This window comes from Muscardinus avellanarius, assembly GCF_963383645.1.
Source record: "Muscardinus avellanarius genome assembly, chromosome: 12".
In the NCBI taxonomy this organism is placed as follows: Eukaryota; Metazoa; Chordata; class Mammalia; order Rodentia; family Gliridae; genus Muscardinus; species Muscardinus avellanarius.
In genome coordinates this window covers 56,354,040-56,374,489 of record NC_137798.1, presented here as the reverse complement: position 1 = coordinate 56,374,489, position 20,450 = coordinate 56,354,040, and positions in this window count along the sequence as shown.

Below are 20,450 nucleotides of genomic sequence, written 5' to 3'. Positions count from 1 at the left end.
AGCCTGATAAGTAGGGTTAGAAAGCCCATTATGAACTTGCAAAGTCCCTATAAATGATTTGATTCGTTTACTTAATACAAATTTTTAACTGAGAACTGCTATGCACCAGGCACTGTTCAGACACTAGGACACCATGTCCTAGACACTGTGGAAACGTGGGTGAGCACGTGAGAACAGTCTCTGCCCTCCTGGAATTTACATTCTAGTCATTCCAGTAGGAGACCAAAGCAAAAACTCAGCAATGACAGCGTGTTATAAATACCAGAAAGAGAGTAGATGAGGGCTACTTGGCAAGGCTCATTGGCAAGTTCTTTCAGGCTCCCTAGAATGAGGCTGAAAACCCACACATTCTGGCCACAGCACCAGAAATGTCCAACACACAGCCTTTCAGCTGCGTTCTTTTAATTATGGTTTCTGCTACCACTCAACATGGAGCTCTTCCCTGGTAGAGAGGATGTCGGCATTCTTGCTCATCAGTGCTACAGTGATATTAAGCCTTAAGAGCTCATGGTTAAAAATGGAATGGTGAACAGAGGGCAGCGGCCTGTGCCCAGTAACTGGGGATCCTAAGTTGCAGTCCACGGCTTTCACATTCTCAGGGTAAACGTGGTGACTCCATGTATACTCCCTGTGCCTATCACCAACGAAAAATCCATGCTGCTACCATCCACAACCCGGCTTTCTGGATCAATTAAAAGAGTACTGGGGAAAATATGAGCTTATATGTCATTACTAGGATCGATGAGAGAGTAATAATGCTTATTACTTTGAGAGAGAAAGAGACACTTACCCTTCAGCTTCTTTAGTTTGACATGAAATTGTAGAAAATGTAAGATCTGCTAAATGAAAGTTCTGATTAGTTAGTTGTCTAAATACTTTCAGTGAGCCAAGAAACTGACCATAAAAAGTAAACTAATAATAACAAGTAGAAAAGAAGAGGTAGGAAGGGAAAGCTAATAAAGTTTTGGCAAAAAGTAATATATGTAAATAGCTAACTATTTACTTTTGTGCTTCTTTTACTTAGATTATTTCTGTCAGTTATGATGTTTTTCTAGTTAGAACCTAATTTATTGAACGGGTGCTATCCTGTCTGTCCGTCTCAGTTCTCCATGGCTACAGAAACACTGTTGCAGGACAACACTAGTTTGATATTTGATTTACGCTCCAATGAGACTCGATGGCTGGGCCGCTGTAGACTCATAATCTCACTCGTTATTAAGTCCATCCTGCTGATTAGATTTCTAGTGACTTGTAACACGTAGTTTACACTGAATTGCAATGATAGATGCGTACAGCTACCGTGCTAGAAAAAAGTCATCATTTCCGGTGTGCCAATAAATGATTTTTATGAGAGAACACAACGTCTCCATAGGATTTCTTAGTTTGTACCTGTTTGGGGGCAGGGGGACAATTCGCCTTTGTAAGAGCACTATTTCTTCAGCAAAGTGCAACTGGAAAGTCCCCGGAGCTCTTGAAAGCCCTGTGTGCGGGTTCCTGGAGAGCAGGACGCTGCCTCCGGCATGCTCGACTCCTGCACCTTCACTCCATCACTTTGGTTGCTTTAGGGTGTCTGCCTCCAAGAACTGGGGGCTGACTTTAACAAACCTGCTTCTAAAAAAGCCACGGACTTATGCTGCAAAACATTATGTCACCGACCTGGTCAAACTTGGTGCCTGTGACGTTTTTCTAAATGGCTAAACCATACAGTCATATTAAAGTAATTACAACATTATCATTTTCCCATACATGGTTATTACCCCCCTTTCTACAAGATGTCTCTGTTTCTTATTTAAAAAAAGAAAATATTACTTAAAAGTACAGAAGAAACTAGCATAGACTCATTTTTAATCTTTTCCGAGATAAAAGATAATATATTTTATCTCTCCTAGAAAATCTGTGTGTGTGTGTGTGTGTGTGTGTGTGTGTGTGTGTGTGTTTTTTTACTGGGGATTAAACCCAGAGGCAATCTACCTCTAAGCTATACCCTCAGTCCCTTTTTTTTTTATTTTTCATTTTGAAACAGGGTCTCACTAGGTTTCGGAGGGCCTCACTAAGTAGCTGAGGCTGGCCAGGAACCTGTGATCCTTCTATCTCTGCCTCCCAAGTACTGGTATTACAGGTGTGTGCCACTACATCCAACTTCTTAGAAAATCTTACCTCAGAGAAAGAGCATGGTATTCAACTATTTTATAAAAATATATAAATATATATATACACACACACATATATATGTGTGTGTGGTAGTGGGGATGGAACCCAGGGGCTTTCTACCTCCAGGCTACACTCGCAGACCTATTTTATATTTTATTTGGAAACAAGGTCTCTTAAGCCAGCTGAGGCTAGCTTTGAACCTGCGCGATCCTCCTGTCTCCGCCTCCCAAGCGTGGGGATTACAAGCGTGCGCCACCACTCCCGGCATAAAACTATATTTAGCCAATCACACACCTATAATCTTAGTACTTACTAAGCTGAGACAGGAGGTTGGAGATTTGAGGCCAGCGTCAGCAATTTAGCAAGATCTTCGGCAACATAGTGAGACCCTGTTTCAAAATTAAAAAAATAAAGCCAGGTGTAGTGGTGCATGCTTGTAATCCCAGTAGCTGGAAGGCTGAAACAGGAGAATCAAAGGTCTCAAGACAGCCTCAGGAAGTAGAGAGTCTCATCGACCTAGTGATTCTCTGTTTCCAAGTAAAAATAATAAAATAGGGCTGGAAGTATAGCTGGGAGGTAGAATGCCCCTGGGCTTATATATAGATAATGTTTGGGTTTTTTTTCTGGAAGTAAGAGCCTATTTTTCCTGTCTCTGAAGTTTGCACTCATGTTTTGACCATCTATTCAACTCACAGTTAAGAAAAGAGGGCTTGCTATTGAATCAGGACTTCTGATTTGAATTAAAGGAACTGAAATAATTAAAGAAGTTCTCAGGTCACAGTATCTTATCGTTTATATGAACATGCTAAAGACACCTTTACCTTTTCTCAAATATAGGTACCAGCTACTGCCCCTGAGAATGCTTGGGGAAGCATGGGTCTAACTTAATACATCACACACAAACCGAAACCACCTAAATCATACATAAAAAACCGGCTTTGGGGATTAACACAGAATTTGAAGTACTAACTATGAATGAACAAAAGCACCCAATAAATGCTCAGAAGCTTCAGTCTGGACCTTTTGACTTACTACTTCTCTATTCTGCCACAGCTGTGCTAAGAAATGCTGCAGAGATATGTATGCAGGAAAGACAACCAAACCTTTAAAGAATCAGGTATTGGCAATGGCTTACATAAGCTTGTGAACATGCAAAAAAACTATACACTATTCAAAAGGTGAAAATAGGGTATGTGAGTTACATTTCAATCAATATGAAAACAGAAAAATTCATCATAATACTCAAAGGGTCTCCAGAGCAGGAAGCAAAATGCCCGGGTGTGGGGCCCTTCTCAGGCCCATGGGACAGGAGGCCCCTTTGCACAGGCTGCGCTCTGTGACGTGGTCACTGCAGGGCCGGGTTGGGTGAACCCCTGAATCTCATAAGGACTCTCCTTCCTGTTTACTTCCCCAACCTGCCCAGATGTTTCTGTAGCTTCTGTTCCCTGAGACAAAGCTCAAAACAGAGAAGGAGGGTGTCAAGGACCTAGGTGCTGACCTCCTGATTCCATCCTTCCTTTCCCAGGAAAGTGTACCCCAGGAGGTCAGCACCTAGGTCTTTGATGGGCACTTTAGTCCCCAGAACCTTATAAATTAAGTATCAGAAGACTAGATACTTAATCTGACTATAGTGTTTAGAGCTAGGGCCACTGGGAAATGATTAGGTTAGATTAGTGGGGTAGAGGATCCATAATTGAATTCTGGTGCTTTATAAGGAGACAGAGACCACTTAGACACAGAGATGGATACACACTCCTACCATGACGTGATACAGCCAAGGTGGGCTCTCCCAAAAGCCTCCATTATGCTGTTTGAACATCCTGCCTCCAAAAATGTGAGTGAAATAGGCTTCCTTTCTTTACAAAATAGTTGGCCTCAGGTTTGTTGTTGTTGTTGTTGTTGTTGTTGTTGTTGTTGTTGTTATTGTTGTTGAAGTACTGGGGATGGAACCCAGGGGCATTCAATCTCTGAGCTATACTCCCAGCCCTCTTTTTTTATTCTTTATTTTGAAACAGGGTCTCACTGAGTTCCAAAGGACCTCAGTAAGTAGTAGCTGAGGCTGTTGTAGAACTGCAATCGTCCTGTCTCAGCCTCCCAAAACCTGGGATTACGTGCGCACGCCCGGCTTGGCCTCAGGTATTTCATTATAGCAATGCAATCTGACTATTACACTTATAAGACTCTGGGGGCTAAACTCTTACATAATTTCAGGGAAGACAAACCATGTTCAAATACTTAGAGAATGGAAAATTTCCTCGTTTAATTTCCTCTTTCTGTCTGGTGGAGATTATCTCTACATTTTCTTTTCTGCCTTTCTAAAAGGGAGTTTAGTCTATCCTTTTACTTAGGACCAGAGTTGAGACAAGAATAGAGAAATTGGCGATGCCAAAGGAAGTAATTCAAAATATGTCTTAACACACCTCTAGTACTGATGAAGCTTAATCATCTTTTCCCTTCTTTCATCAGGGAAAAATAAACATTTACCATGAACTCTAAAAGAGTAGATAGTTTGGTTAGCTTTCTTGCCTTTTTACCCCAATACTTTTTTCTAAAACCCTAATAACTAATGTAGAAAATAAATTATCATTTCATCCAGAGGCCTGGAAGAGTATTGCATTTTAACTACTTGTTATCTTAAAAATAAATACCTTTAGTGTATCAGTATGATTTTTAATGTGTATAATAAAGCTAAAGAAACCAACTTGATGACAAAAAGATTTACGAAGGCTTAAGATATAAATCAGTGGTTCTCAACCCTGACTGAAGTTCTCACATAAGGACAAAATATTCAGTATGTATTTATATGAAGTTGAAGATGCACTCCAAAACCCCAAGTAGATGCCTGAAACTACAGATAATGCCAAATCCTATCCTTTAATTCATTTTGTATCTTAACCAAGAATTTGTCATATGTTATAGCTATAGCTTTTACAGTTTGAGGCACAAAAGCAAAACTAGCACAAATTTTCTTCCTCCTTCACAAGTTCATACAATTGATCTTAGGAACCCCAGCATACTTCTTTTTTATTAAGTAGAGAAGATTCTTTTCTTTTTTTTTTTTTTTTGTGGTACTGGGGTTCCTGGAAGCCCTTCTACCTCCGGGCTACACTCCCAGACCTATTTTTTTTAATATATTTTTCTTTGGAAACAGGGTCTCTTACGCCAGCGCGGCTGGCTTCGAACCTGTGCGATCCTCCTGTCTCCGCCTCCCAAGCGCGGGGATTACAAGCGTGCGCCACCGCCCGGCAAGAAGATTCATTTTTCAGAGGATGAAAGAAAGCACCTTAAGAATCCTCTTTGACATATCTAAATTACCAGCATCACTCCTCTTACACTTTGGAGGCATTATTAAAAACAATAATAAGGGTTACTTGCACTCAAACATTGCAATAGCTGAAGGCAGTGCATGTATAAAACAAGATGACTCTAAGTGATTGATGAGCGGGCAGCGCACAGTGTAGAAACGGTGGACAAAGGCTTGATTTGCATCCAAGGCAGGACAGGGCAGGATGGCGCAAGCTTTTTCCGCTCTGCTCTCTCAGACAACTCTGAAAGTAGTGAAGTTCAATGACAGAACCTGGCACCTGACAGGGACTGCCTCAGTTCTGGTTCTGGTTCAGAGTATGCCCGTTGTGTAACCCAGAGCAAGTGATAAAACACACCCACGCTTTTCACACCTCTAAAGTGAAGATGATAATAGGATTGCCGTGAGGGCTGGATCAAATAATGTGCTTTAAAACACTCACAGCAGTGCCCAGCATACAACAAGTATTGGGAAATGCTAGGGATTACAAATCTAGGTGCAATCAGCTAATGGTGAAGAAAATTCCTCACTGGATGCCATTGCTGATTCTTATCAACATAATCTTAGGTGACGATGCCTTGATTTGGAACCTGACAAAATATGTGCTGGGTAAGTTCTTCTGTAAAAATTAATGGAAGAATGTAGGCAAGAAAAGTCTGAGAAAACACGGTAACTTGACTTGCAGGACACATGAAAAGCAGTGTCAAATCAACGATAACCAAAATGGAATAGTACTAAGATTGACTACAAGATAATGCAAAAATAGAGGTTTTTGTACAGGTTGAATAGAAAATCAGAAAGGAAATGATTATTTCAAAATGGTCAAAAATACTATTTAAAATTGATTAACTGAGAAGCAAAGCTATGTTCTTTTTTCCTTTTTTCCTTTTTTTTTTTTTTTTTTTTTGCAGGTTTGGGGATGGCACACAGGGCCATTTACACAGGGCCATTTGGCCTCCGAGCTACACCCCCTGACCTATTTTTTATTCTTTATTTTGAAACAGGGTCTCACTAAGTTACGGAGGACCTCACTAAGTAGCTGAGGCTGTTTGCGAACCGTGATCCTCTGGTCTCAGCCTCCCGAATGCTGGGATTACAAGCATGCGCCACCACGCCCGGCTCCTTTTCCTACCTTTATTGGTGCATTGTGATTATGCATCAGAATGAGATTCAACGTGACATATTCATACATTCACACATCACTTGATGAATTTCTCTCTGGATCCCATCCCCCCTGCGCATGTTTGTGAAATTTCTCTCTGTGCTCCCCACTCCCTCTCTGTAAATCTATTAGTGAGATTGACAGTGACAGCTTCATATATGGACATAATATTTGAACTGTTTCCTTCCTCGATGGTACAATTGATTAGTACATGGTACATATACAGCAAAACTATATTCTTGATGATTTCACATTCCAAATATTGTGTTAACATAAAATATTAAAAATATTAATAAACCAGTAAAGAATTCAAGTGTTTATCTTATCTTTCTCAAAAAAGTTTGGGTTAAGCCGGTCGTGATGGCACACGCTTGTAATCCCTGTGCTTGGGAGGCGGAGACAGGAGGATCCCACAGGTTCGAAGCCAGCCAGCCACACTGGCTTAAGAGACCCTGTTTCCAAATAAAAATATAAAAAAATAGATGTCTGGGAGTGTAGCCCGGAAGTAGAAGGGTTTCCAGGAACCCCAGTACCACCAAAAAAAAAAAAAAAAGAAGAAGAAGAAGGAGGAGGAGGAGGTTTGGGTCACTGTAAAATATTGTCTGCAATAGTCTTCTCAATTTTCTAAGTCTCCTCTCAAACTTCTATTTTGTATTAAAACCCTGTTTTGCAATCCCTGCCCATATAGAATAGCCATCTGCTTTCATCTTTAATTAACCGGAACCATCTTTATCCAGCTTAAACCCACTTCTAGTACTTAAGATTTATTCAATTCATTGATTTATTGTTATGCCACTATTTAACAAACTACTTTTAAGGAAAGACAAAGATATTAAATATGAACTACTCTTCCTTCTGCCTCTAGATTGTTTTAACCCAGTTAATGAGTTTATAATGAGCAAGTCATCTGCAGCAAATGAAGATCCTAATTACTTCTACTGCAATGCTGATTTTCACACGTGATCTCAATATATTTTCCTAATTGCTTGGTGGGCAGCATAGCTGTCAGATGTGAAGCAGTAAGTCTCCAGCCTTATATCAGCTGGGAAGGACTAAGATGAGGAGCAGTTGAAGGTTAATTACAACTTCTCCAGAGGTTGGTGTCATCATTATTGTTGCAGCAGAAACAGCATGCTTTGCAGACTATACAAATTTTATTCGGGTATAGTTATATACCTAATATACCAGCAGAAAACTCACAAATAGCTTCATCAGAAAGAAAACAGTCTAGCCGGGCGTGGTGGCGCATGCTTGTGATCCCAGCATTCGGGAGGCTGAGACCGGAGGATCGTGGTTTTCGGACCTCAGCTACTTAGTGAGGCCCTCTGCAACTCAGTGAGACCCGGTTTCAAAATAAAGAATAAAAAATAGGACATGGGGTATAGTCGGAGGTCGAATACTTCTGGGTTCCATCCCCAGACCCGGAAAGAAAGAAAGAGAGAAAGAAAGGAAGGAAGAAAGAAAAGAAGGAAGAAAGAAAGAAAGAAAGAAAAACAGTCTTAACACTTTTGAAGTCCAGTCAAAACTCCACACCACAGTCAGATACAGAGGTTCAAGACTTCAACTGAACCAAAAATTAAAGCCTAGTGCAATGTCTACCTATAGCACATATGCTGTCCATCATCCAAGCTGAGGGGACACTTTTCCTTGATGTTAAGAGACTGTGCATCTGTGTTGTGATGGGAAGAATCAAGAGTCCCAGTGAAATCAGATGAAACACTGAGGGCCAGTCCAGGGCAAATCAAGGTGCCAAAGCAAAGGCCCAAAGGGAGAATAAGGCACAGGGTACTAAAGTGCAGTTGGTGAGAGGTGGACTGGAGTGCATTTCACACCGTGTCTTTTGTTCTGTTTTTCCCAGCCCTTGAAAATCTCCAGGTCTCTGGCAGTATCTAAAGAAAACATAATACTCACTGGGGCACATTCTTCATAGAAACTTTCAAATACACTGTAAAGGAGAACAGCTAAGAAGCATCAGTTCTTCCACAAAACTTGTCTAATCCAGTGTGATATTTTCCGTGATCCAAATCTTCCTGGCGTCTCCTACTTCTTTATTTTTCTAATGCAAAGATCTGATTTTTAGCTTCATCTTTCACAGTTAGCACCTCTCCAATCAAGACACATCTTACAATATATGCCCAAAGAAACTCCCCAGCCACTGACCAAGTGACAGCTCCCACCCTCTGCTGCACACTAAGGAACTTTAAAAATACAGATGCAGGCAGCCAGTCAACTGGTCTGGGATGCGGCCTAAGAACCTGCAATTCCTTAAGTTCCCAAGCGTTTCTCATGTGTGTCCAGGGTTGTGCGTGCGTACACAGTAGTGAGCAGTGGCATACACTCCCACACATTTGCAAAAACTATAAAATGAAAAGGGTGTCAGCCTTCCATCAGCCTGGCTGATGCATCAGTAGCTCATAGACGTACATTTGCCTCATAATTACCAGGTCTTTTAGAAGATTCCATTACCTGGGCGTGGTGGCACACACTTGTAATCCCAGCATTCGGGAGGCTGAGACAGGAGGATCGCGGTTTTCAGACAGCCTCAGCTACTTAGTGAGGCCCTCTGCGACTGAGACCCTGTTTCAAAATAAAGAATAAAAATAGGGCTGGGGGGGTAACTCGGAGGTAGAATGCCCAGGGGTTCCATCCCCAGTACTGCAAAATTTTTTTAAAAGATTATTTTTAGAAAGAAAAGATATTGTAAATGCACAAAATTAATAATGATATACTGGCAATTATGTTTGAAGGCAGTACAAAGTTGCCAAAATACTGAAAATAGATTAGAATTTTCAGACCTAGGAAAAGTTATTGAGACTACCTGAGACATAAAAGATTGTCATTCAGATGTCCAAATCTGTCAAACACTTCTGGCTACTTTCCAGAGGAGTCCTTTATCTCCAGTTATTTATAACTCAATTAATGGCAATAATACAAACAAGACAAACAAAAGGAAAATAACACACACACACACACACACACACACACACACACACACACACACGATTCTTTATTATGCAGTAGCACAGAGATGCTGGGTCCAGATCATATGCACTAGACATTCACATTACATATCACATATTGCTGCCTGTGGCCATAGTCAAGGGGCAATTTGGACCCCAATTGTGTTTATTAGTCTGGAGAAGAAAGTAGTACATGTCTGGAGGAACAGATGCATGTTACTAGTTAGGTTTCTTAAAGTTGAAAACATTTAATGTCATATCTAGTTTGGGTTTTCTTCAAGAAAGGTAAGTAAGGCTGGGTGTGGTGGCGCACACTTGTAATCCCCGCGCTTGGGAGGCAGAGACAGGAGGATCGCGCAGGTTCGAAGCCAGCCACGCGCGCTGGCTTAGGAGACCCTGTTTCCAAATAAAAATGTAAAAATAGGTCTGGGAGTGTAGCCCGGAGGTAGAAGGGCTTCCAGGAACCCCAGTACCACCAAAAAAAAAAAAAAGGTAAGTAAGTCAATAGTGCATCTTATAATCCATAACAAAATCTTCTTACAATTAAAAAATACTCTATCCAGGCATGGTGGCACTTACCTATAATCCCAGCACTTGGGAGACTGAGACAGGAGGATCATGGATTCGAAGACAACCTCAACAATGTAGTGAGACACTCATCAACCTAGTAAGGCCTTGTTTCAAAACAAAAAGTATAAAAGGGTTGGGTTGTAGCTCAAAGGTAGAATGATCCTGAGTTTAATCTCTAATATAAAAAATGAGAGAGAGAAAAGAAATATTTTAATAAGTTGCTATATGTTGAATTTTACTGTTTTCTAGACAGTGTGCTAAGGGCTTTCCATGAATCATCTTACTTATGCAATGTTATTATTATTATTACCTTTTTTCTGTGCTGGGAGTTAAGTGCAGGGGTGCTCTATCACTGAGCTACATCCCCAGCCATATCCATTTATTTATTTAAAGATAGGATCTTGCTGAGCTGCCCAAGTCGGACTAGAACCTGCGATCCTCGCACCTCAGCTTCCCAAGTCTCTGGGATTATAGTCATGTGACACTGTGCCCAGTTTATTATTACCGTTTTGGATATGAGGAAACTGAAGCACTTAAAGGGTAAGTAACTTGCCCAAGATCACACGGCAGGCAAGTAATAGAGCCAGGATTTCAACTCTAACAGCCGAGTCCAGGACCCAAGCTTTGAACCACTGGCTTATACGAAGCTGTGATTACGACACACAATACCACATGCTTCTTCATTCAGTAAGTGTTAACTGAGCATCTGTCAGGTGCAAAACACTGTTAGTAAATACAACAGACCAGTTCCCTGACTTCCTAGAGCTGATATTCTAATATAATATTATGCAATTAATAAAGATGGGGGTCATTTTAAATAGTAATAAATACTACACTGGAAATCAGGCAGGCTTATGAGAAAATAAATTAGGAAGAGGTCAGCAATGGCCTTTCTGAGAAGACAATACTTAGGCTGAAGAAGCCAGGGAGGAGGATGGGGGTGGAAGCCTGGGGCCTGGAAGGAGCGCCTGGAGTGGGCTGTGCTACAGGAGAGCGAGCTTGTCTGGCCTGCTCACTCGTGAGAGACAAGACGAGAGTGCACCAGGGGCGACCCTGGCTAACCTCAGGAGGCAGAGGGACGCGCAGCAAGATTAGAAGCTGGGCAAGTCTAAGCTAAAAAACATTTGGTCTTCTCAGAGGCCCCACCCACCCAGCACAAAATGCCTCCTCTTTCGCATCTTTTTGTCTCTTTGCTCAAGATTCCGTCCCCGTCCTGTGTCTTCCTCTGAGCTAAGGCAGAAAGCACCTAGTGACTTAGGATCATCCCAGCCACAGAATCCAATCTGAGAGAAGTTTCCAGAAAAAGAGATAGATGCTGGTAGTAAAGTGGGCAAGGTCTCCCATACCATGAGGAAGTATCTGGATTCATGCCAGGTGGCAGGTGGCCTTCAGTGGGTTTTACCAACATGAAGACAGGTCTGTGTAGTGTGTGAAGGAATGGATGAAGGCTACTTAGCTGCTTAAGTCTATGTCTTTAATTTCTGGGGTTTTTTTAATAAAATGTTTTAGAAATAACAGAAATCAAGGGGCCATTCGCAATCTCAGCAGAGAGTAAACAGAGGAAGAATTCTCTTTAGTATTGACTTTACGTCTCAGAACGCCAAACACTCACAAATGATTTAGCTCTAAAACAACAGCTCTTCCACAACTCAGCAGAAACCGGAGCCGCAGCCAACTAACTCCAGACATCTTTTGCAAACACTGATCACAAGAAATCGCTGCCTCTAAGCTACTTGACACTGAGCTAGGGATAATTATCTTATGACAGAAAGATCACTACAGCTGTAGTAAAATAAAAAAATAAAACACAATTTTATTCTTTGGTTCTTGCTGATCTGAAAATGGACTCTGAAGTCACAGAAAGCGGGTTCCCATCCAGGTCAACCACTTACTAGACAAGATTTTAAATGGAATAATTAACTTCACTTACTTAACTTCAATATTTTTAAACTACACTGTAGGTAATACTATCTACCTTAAGATAGTTGTGGAGATTAAGTCGGGCGTGATGGCACCTGCTTGTAATCCCAGCATTTGGGAGGCTGAGATAGGAGGATCGTGATTCTTAGGTAGCCTCAGCTACTTAGTGAGGCCCTTTGCAACTCAGTGGGACCCTGTTTCAAAATAAAGAATAAAAAATAGGGCTGGGGGTGTGGGTCAGAGGTAGAATAGCCCTGGGTTCCATTCCCAGTAACCCCCCCCAAAAAAAGAAAGTATGTTAAATATCTAATACAGTAGCTCACTGGGATTCTTCTTGATTCATCTTTTGTTTATCCATTCATTGGAGAATGGCCAATATATAAATGTACATTACTGTTGCATTTGCAGTGAGACTAGAGAGAGGGAAATGATTTGCAAAGGGGTTTATCCATATTATAAATATTTTAAAAGATCCATATTCCTTGGGTCTAGCAGGTAATAATAGTAACTGCGACATTCACCCTAGAGCTTGCAGTGAGCCTACCACTATTTTAAACATTTTATATTATCTTGTTTAATCTGTACAACACTACCCTGAGACCGAAGCTGTCAACAGTGAGAAAACTCTAACAAATAAAGGCTGTGCACTTGCCCCAGGTCATGAAGCTGGCAAGTGACAGGGCTGGGATTTGAACCACCACCTGCCATTCCAGGGCCCGTGCTTGCCCAGGAGCTCTGCCTTCCGAACAGCAGAAAAACAAGAATCCACGTAGAATCCCAGCGGGCCACCCAGTTCTCTTCCTCACCTGAAACGCTGTTCCACTTGGGATCTGTGGTAACAAATAAAATTTCCCATTTTAAAATGATATGTGTTTTCTGGAGTATCAAAAATAGATTGAAAGAAGACTCAAGTTTTAGAAAATTTGTTTTGTTTCATTTGTTATTTTGTTTTGGTACTAGAGATTGAACCCAGGGCCATTCTACCTCTGAGCTACACCCACAATCCTATACTATTTTATTTTTTATTTTGTTTATTTTTGTGTGTGAGGTATTAGGGATTAAACCCAGGCGCATTCTACCTCCAAACTACATCCCCAGCCCAATTTTTTATTCTTTATTCTAAAACAGGGTCTCACTAAGTTCCTGCAGGCCTCACTAAGTAGGTGAGTCTGGCTGTTAACCCAGTTCCTCCTTTTTCAGCCTCCCAAGTACTGGGATTACAAGCGTGTGTCACCACGCCCAGATCTATTTTATTTTTTATTTTGAAATAGGGTCTTGCTAACAGGGGGGCTTGGTGGCACACACTTGTAATTCCAGCACTTGGGAGGCTGAGATAGGAGGATTGCACAGATTCAAAGGCAGCTTCAACTACTTAGGCTCTCAGCAACTTAGTGAGACCCTGTTTCCAAATAAAGTATAAAATAGGTCTGGGAGTATAGCCCACAGGTAGAAAAGCCCTGGGTTCCACACCCAGTACCACCACCAAAAAAAAAAAGGGGGGGGGGTCTTGCTAAGTTGTTGTTGGCCTCACTAAGTTGCTGAGGCTGGCCTCAAACCTCCTGTCTTAGCCTCCCAAGTACTGGGATTCCAGGTGTGCACCTCCACACCTGGCAAGTTTTAAGCTATTTATTTATTTATTTAGTGGTACTACGGATGGAATCCAGGGGCATTCTACCTCCAAGCTACATCCCCCGCCCTATATTTTATTCTTTATTTTGAAACAGGGTCTTACTGAGTTGCAAAGGGCCTCACTAAGTAATTGAGTTTGTCTGTGAACCGCGATCCTCCTGTCTCAGCCTCCTGAATGCTAGGATTGCAGGTATGCGCCACCACGCCCGGCAAGTTTTAAGCTTTAACAGTATTTCATGTGTATGTGAGTTCTTCAGTGGCAAAGACCATGTCGTCTTCCATCGTGACCCATGCCCCATGCTCCCCATAAGCTCCTCCATGGATATGCAAAAAAACTGATCACACATCCCCGTGCACACGCCTTTAACACTCAACACTGCCCGAGCCCTCTCGGCTCTATCTGCTCACCAAAGTGGCAGGTGTGGCATGATGGAGACATGACAACTGAGCTCTGATGGAGGTCTGGGAGTAGAAGGAAACAGATCTTCTCCCATGCCCTGGAGTGGATTTAAGTGGCTTATATCCAGAACTTGGAGAAATTGTGATAGAGAACCGGCCTTCTATCAGCCTGGCCCTGGCCCTGGCGGAGGAACATCCTCTCAGGGCCCTATTGCCCACCTCGTGCCCTGGAGGACAAGGCACAGACAGGGCCAACATCAGGCAATTCCAAAGTAAGCAGGGTGTTTCCTGACACCTCACACATCCTTTGTGGGCCCATCGCTCTTCACCAGGGATAACGCGTCCAGAGCACTGACAGTTTCCAAATGCTGCAATGCCGGACACACTCCGGAGCAGCCTCAGCTGCATCTCTTCTCCATGTCCCTCATTAATTTAATCTCCCAGTCTTCAATGCCCAAGTTCTTGACACTAATCGGGGTAAGAATCTCCAATACAGTTCCCAACCATGTCCCACTAAGAATTGAATAAAAGCTTTTTAAAGCCCTGTCAAAGTTTCAAAAGCATGAGAGATCCTGCCAACTATTTACAACTGCCTACAAAGAACTGAGCCCACAGGAGGCTGGGCTGTGGCGCCGAATAATGGTGGCCAAGATGCAAATGGACCTTGGGAATAAGCAGGCTCCCTCCTCTGGGATGGGGAGCCACCACCGCACCACCTAGGAAGGAGAAGGAAGCTTGAGTTTCCACAGCCAGCTCAGAATTGCAGGGCCTGCACCAAGTCATACCCAGGCAGCTGTGTGAGAGCCTCTGCCATGGTCACGAGCGTGCTCTCCCCATTTTACATCTCTCCCAGCACCACAGCAGGAGGCGACAATGTGCTCTGCCAGGAGGTGGTACTGCACCAGGAGGGATGAGATGAGACAAGATTCTGGGTATTTTACTCACATCCTTTTATTTTTTTATTTTTTTATTCATTTATTATTTATTCTGTTCTGGGGATTGAACCCAGAGGCATTCTACCTCCGAGCTATACCCCCAGCTTTTTTTATTTTTATTTTGGAGCAGGTCCTTACTAAGTTGTTGAGGACCTCGCGAAGTTGCCAAGGCTAGCCTTGAACCTATATTCCTCTTGTTTCAGCCTCCCAAGTACTGGGGTTACATGGTGTGCCATCACACCCGGTTCGCTCACATCTTTAAAGACAAAAATGACCTTTATCACCTTTATCAAGACAAAAGGGAGGGGGTTAGAAGCAGGATGATTAGAAGGACAATCTCTACAACTTCAGCCATAGCTACATAGAGGACACTATAGAAAACTGCTGTCAGAGAAAACTAATTTCTTCTTTTTTCTCCTTTTTTGTTGAAATTATTTAACAGAATTTCTGAATATGCAAAAGGAAACCCCTAGCCAGGATAACTGAGAGAATGTGGAGCTAAATTATTTTATAATATGTTTCATCTCTGTGCATGATGGGGGTTTTCTTGTTTTATTTTAAGGGACTTCTTTTTTCTCATGATAAACCCAGTGATTGCAGTTGGGAGAAGGGTCTCAACTCAGAGGAGATGGGAAAAGCCACTCTGATCCAAGAGGGCAGCTTCCATGAGCATGGAAGCAAAATAGGATTCAAGCAAAGAAAGCCAATAAGGAACGTCCTCTGACAGTGTGTGTCTAAGGGCCTTTGGTCACAGTGGTGCCTGATACGCATTGTCAAGATACGGCCTATTCTGTGAGATGACTCTCTTCCATGACCTGCCAAGGCCTTAAAGAAGCTTCCTAGGCCGGGCGTGGTGGCGCACGCTTGTAATCCCTGCGCTTGGGAGGCGGAGACAGGAGGATCACGCAGGTTCGAAGCCAGCCGCGCTGGCGTAAGAGACCCTGTTTCAAAAATATAAAAATAGGTCTGGGAGTGTAGCCCAGAGGTAGAAGGGCTTCCAGAAACCCCAGTACCACACACACACACACAAAAAAGAAGCTTCCTTAATGTATCTAGATCAGTGTCAGGCTTAAGCGAGGAGTGCCTGTGTGATGGAGACCAAGAGACCCCAGGGTTGGAAAGCACACTAAGATGAACAGCGTCGAAGGTAAATAAGCAGTGCACAAGCACATGCTTCTAATATTTCTTCGAACATACATAGTGCTCCAAGGAAGGAGAACTGTGCAAATAAAAAGTTTTGAACTTCACTATATATTCAAATGTATTTTTAAGTTTTCTTTTGTGTCCTATAATGACTCTTATTCCTTTGTGACTCAATTCTGTCTATATAGACTACATGCCCTTCATACTGATGGTTTTCCTCAAATGTTGAGTTATAGTTGTATTAAGAGAATACTGAACTCTATTTATACTGACAATTTTTTCCAGACCATTGATAATGTTCTCCTGTAACAGGATGGCTCAGGGAAGAGAAGGATGTGGACTGAATAGATTGTTATTCCTCAGGCAAAATGTCCCCTATTTTTTGTAGCTGTAAGTTACCTGGGACAGCACATCGTTTCTCCTGCCCGAATCTCCACTCTTACAGCCTCGAGTCTGAGGACCACTCAGAGTTGTGTTCCCAAGGGCCACAGTAAAAGCAGAGGTAATGACTCATCACTGGTAACCTGATTTCCCAGTGGGTCATGGGATCCGGATCCCCAAGACCACCCTCATCTTCAAAGATTTGCTAGAAAGAATCACAAGACTCTGAAGTCATTACGTTTACAGTTATAGTTTATTGCAGTGGGAAATACAATCAAAATCCACAAAAACAAAATGTTACAGGGGCAAATTTCAGAGGAAACCAGGTACAGACTTCTAGAATCCTCTCCCAGAAGAATTTCAGAGGACGCACCTAATTCCTCCAGCGATGAGATGTAGAAACACAGGCTGAGTTCTGTCTGCTGGGGAGTTCTCTAGATTCCATGCCTAAGGTTTTTGTCTGTCTGTTTTTGCTTGTGGTACTGGGGATTGAACCCAGGAGCATCTTACCTCTCAGCTACATCCCCATCCCTATTATATTTATTTATTTTTTTATTTTAAAAAAGGTCTCAGTAAATTGTGGAGGGCCTTACTAAGTTACTGAAGCTGTTCTTGAGCCTGTAATCCTTCTGTCTCCACCTAGAATTATGTAAGGTTTTTACTAGAGGCTAGTCATTTAGGAATCCTGTGCTAGCCCATTCTGTAATTCCAAACTCCCAGGAAAAAAAAATGCAAGAGCCCTGCATTAACCATATTTTCTGTACAGTCTGCGCACGGCAAACCATCCATATTAACTAGGGGATGGTAGGAAAGCTCCTCACATCCAAGTTCCCGGATGCTGGCCATGAGCCAACCTTGCACGTAGGTCTGTCTAAAGTCAGATGTCTCCGGGCTGCACAGTCACCCAGAGATCTCTTCTTCCCTGCACCTCCCAACATGGCCCAGATTCTGTTGAATGTTCAAGTCTAGGAGAACATGTAAGGGACTGCAGGATTGCTGGTTCTCTCCAGTTTTGCCATCAGTACATATGACATTCTCAAGTGTGTCAAATATGTGTGTCAAATGAACACATTTTTTTTTAAACAAGGGTAATTCTAAACCTGAAAAAAATAATTCTAGTATTTTTTGTTTGTTTGTTTGTTTGTTTGTTTGTTTGTTTTTGGTGGTACTGGGGTTCCTGGAAGCCCTTCTTCCTCCGGGCTACACTCCCAGGCCTATTTTATATTTTTGAAACAGGGTCTCTTATGCCAGCACGGCTGACTTCGAACCTACGTGATCCTCCTGTCTCCGCCTCCCAAGCGCGGGGATTACAAGCGTGCGCCACCACGCCAGGCTAATTCTAGTATTAACAAAGGATGATGCTATCCTATGTGATTTTTATTCTTTATATGTTTATATGTTTTCCAAATGTCTATAATAGACACAAGATATTTTTATGTTTAGAAGACAAGTAAAAATGAATTCCATTTTCCAACAATTCTTCTACGCAACGTACAACAGATGCAGAATCTGAAGGGTTACACCAAGATCCACCGGGGAGCTGTGGCCCCAGGGATACTTTTGGCCACAGACCACCCAGTGAGTCCACACTGCAAAGCATTTGTCTCTTGGGCTCAAACTCAGCACCAGTCCCTTCCATTGAGTTGCCATAGTTTAGACTCCTGAAACATAATCGACGATACTTAAAACAGATTTGTTAGCCGGGCGTGGTGGTGCACGCTTGTAATCCCCGCGCTTGGGAGGCGGAGACAGGAGGATCGCGCAGGTTCGAAGCCAACCGCACTGGCTTAAGAGACTCTGTTTCCAAATAAAAATACAAAACATAGGTGTCTGGGAGTGTATCTCGGAAGTAGAAGGGTTTCCAGGAACCCCAGTACCACCAAAAAACAAAACAAAACAAAAAGCAGATTTGTTAATTTATTAACTGAAATTAAACAGTTAGAAAGCACGCTGATGCTTTCCAGCATTTAGTGCTAAGTGTTACGAACTGTGAGTGCTGCGATCAGCTGCTAACCATCTACACTGAAAGCCACGAATCAATTTTAAAATAATTAATAATAAGGCCGGGCGCGGTGGCGCACGCTTGTAATCCCCGCGCTTGGGAGGCAGAGACAGGAGGATCACGCAGGTTCGAAGCCAGCCGCACGCGCTGGCTTAGGAGACCCTGTTTCCAAATAAAAATGTAAAAATAGGTCTGGGAGTGTAGCCCGGAGGTAGAAGGGCTTCTAGGAACCCCAGTACCACCAAAAATAATAATAATAATAATAATTAATAATTACTTTTCTATGCATATCTTCCTAGAGTTACTATTAAAAATTACAGTGTGAGGTATTCTGAAAACATTCTAGATGGCCGTGGAAATGTCAGCTACAAGTTTTTAAATTTTGCATGATCATGGCAGTATTTTACATTTTATCATTTATTATTATTATTATTATTATTATTATTATTATTGGTGGTGGTACTGAGGGTGGAACCAAGGGGCTTTTCTACCTCTGGGTTATACTCCCAGACCTATTTTATATTTTATTTGGAAACAGGGTCTCACTAAGTAGCTGAGGCTGGCTTTGAAAAGTAGCTGAGGCTGGGATTGAAAAGTCTCCAATTAGACAGAGCAGGTGCCAGAGAGAAAGGCCAATCACATGCCGGGAAACAAGAGAAATTTAGGAGCCAGGCTTGTACTCGTGTGTGTGTGTGTGTGTGTGTGTGTGTGTGTGTCTGTGCATGAGCGCGCTATGGTGCTGAAGACTAAATACAGGGACAGACTACCTCGACTACCTCTAAGCTATACCCCAGTCCTATTTTATTTTTTATTTAAAAACAAGGCTTCACTAAGTTTCTGAGGATGGCCTTGAACTTGTGATGTTCCTGACTCAGTCTCCCAAGTACTGGGATTAGAGACATGCGCCACCATGCCCAGCAGGCTTGGCATTGTTATAACAACTCATTCTTGTGGAAACTAGCCTGGGTCTTGAGAAAACTACATTAATCTCTTCAAAGGACAATGACCTGATGACCTAACTACCTTCCACGAGACCCCACCTTTGGGAAGTTCCACCACATCAACAGGGCCCATCTGGGGACCAAACTCCCAGCACATGAACCTTTGGGGGACACATTCAAACTGCATTGCAACCATCACACAAAATGCATTTTTCACATAAGAAAGAAAAAAATCTCATTAAAACACACATGCACACACACACACACACACACACACACACACACACACCACAGGGAGATCACGGGTTCAGCTTCAGAAACTTAGCAAGGCTCTCAACAACTTAGCTTACTAACTTAGCTTACCCTGTTTCAAAAATAATAAACAGCCAGGCTTGATGGCACACACTTGTAATCCCAGCATTTGGGAGACTGAGATGGGAGGATCTTGGTTCACAGATATCCTTTGTAACTCAGTGAGACCCTGTTTCAAAATAAAGAATAAAATAATAGGGATGAGGATGCAGCTCAGAGGTAGAATGCCCTTGGGTTCCATCCCCAGTACCGCTAATAATAATAATAATAATAATAATAATAATAAAGAGAGCTAGAGGTGTAGGTTGGAGGTATAATGCTCCTGGATTTAATCCCCAATATTACACTCACATACACACACACACACACACACACACACACACACACACACACACACACACAAATACACTATATGTCATCTCTACCGATTATATTCTCAATAGAAATAAAGGCAGGTATAAAGTAAAAAAATATGTACATACATATTTATGGCAGTTTGGGCCATAGTAAGCAGAAACCAGATACAAACCCAAAAGGCCATTGGCAGTGAGATAGCTACACAAAATAGTGCATCCATATCGTGGAGTACTCATGTACAAACTTCAGATTTATACACCTGTCTGTAAGTATGTTTTACTGAT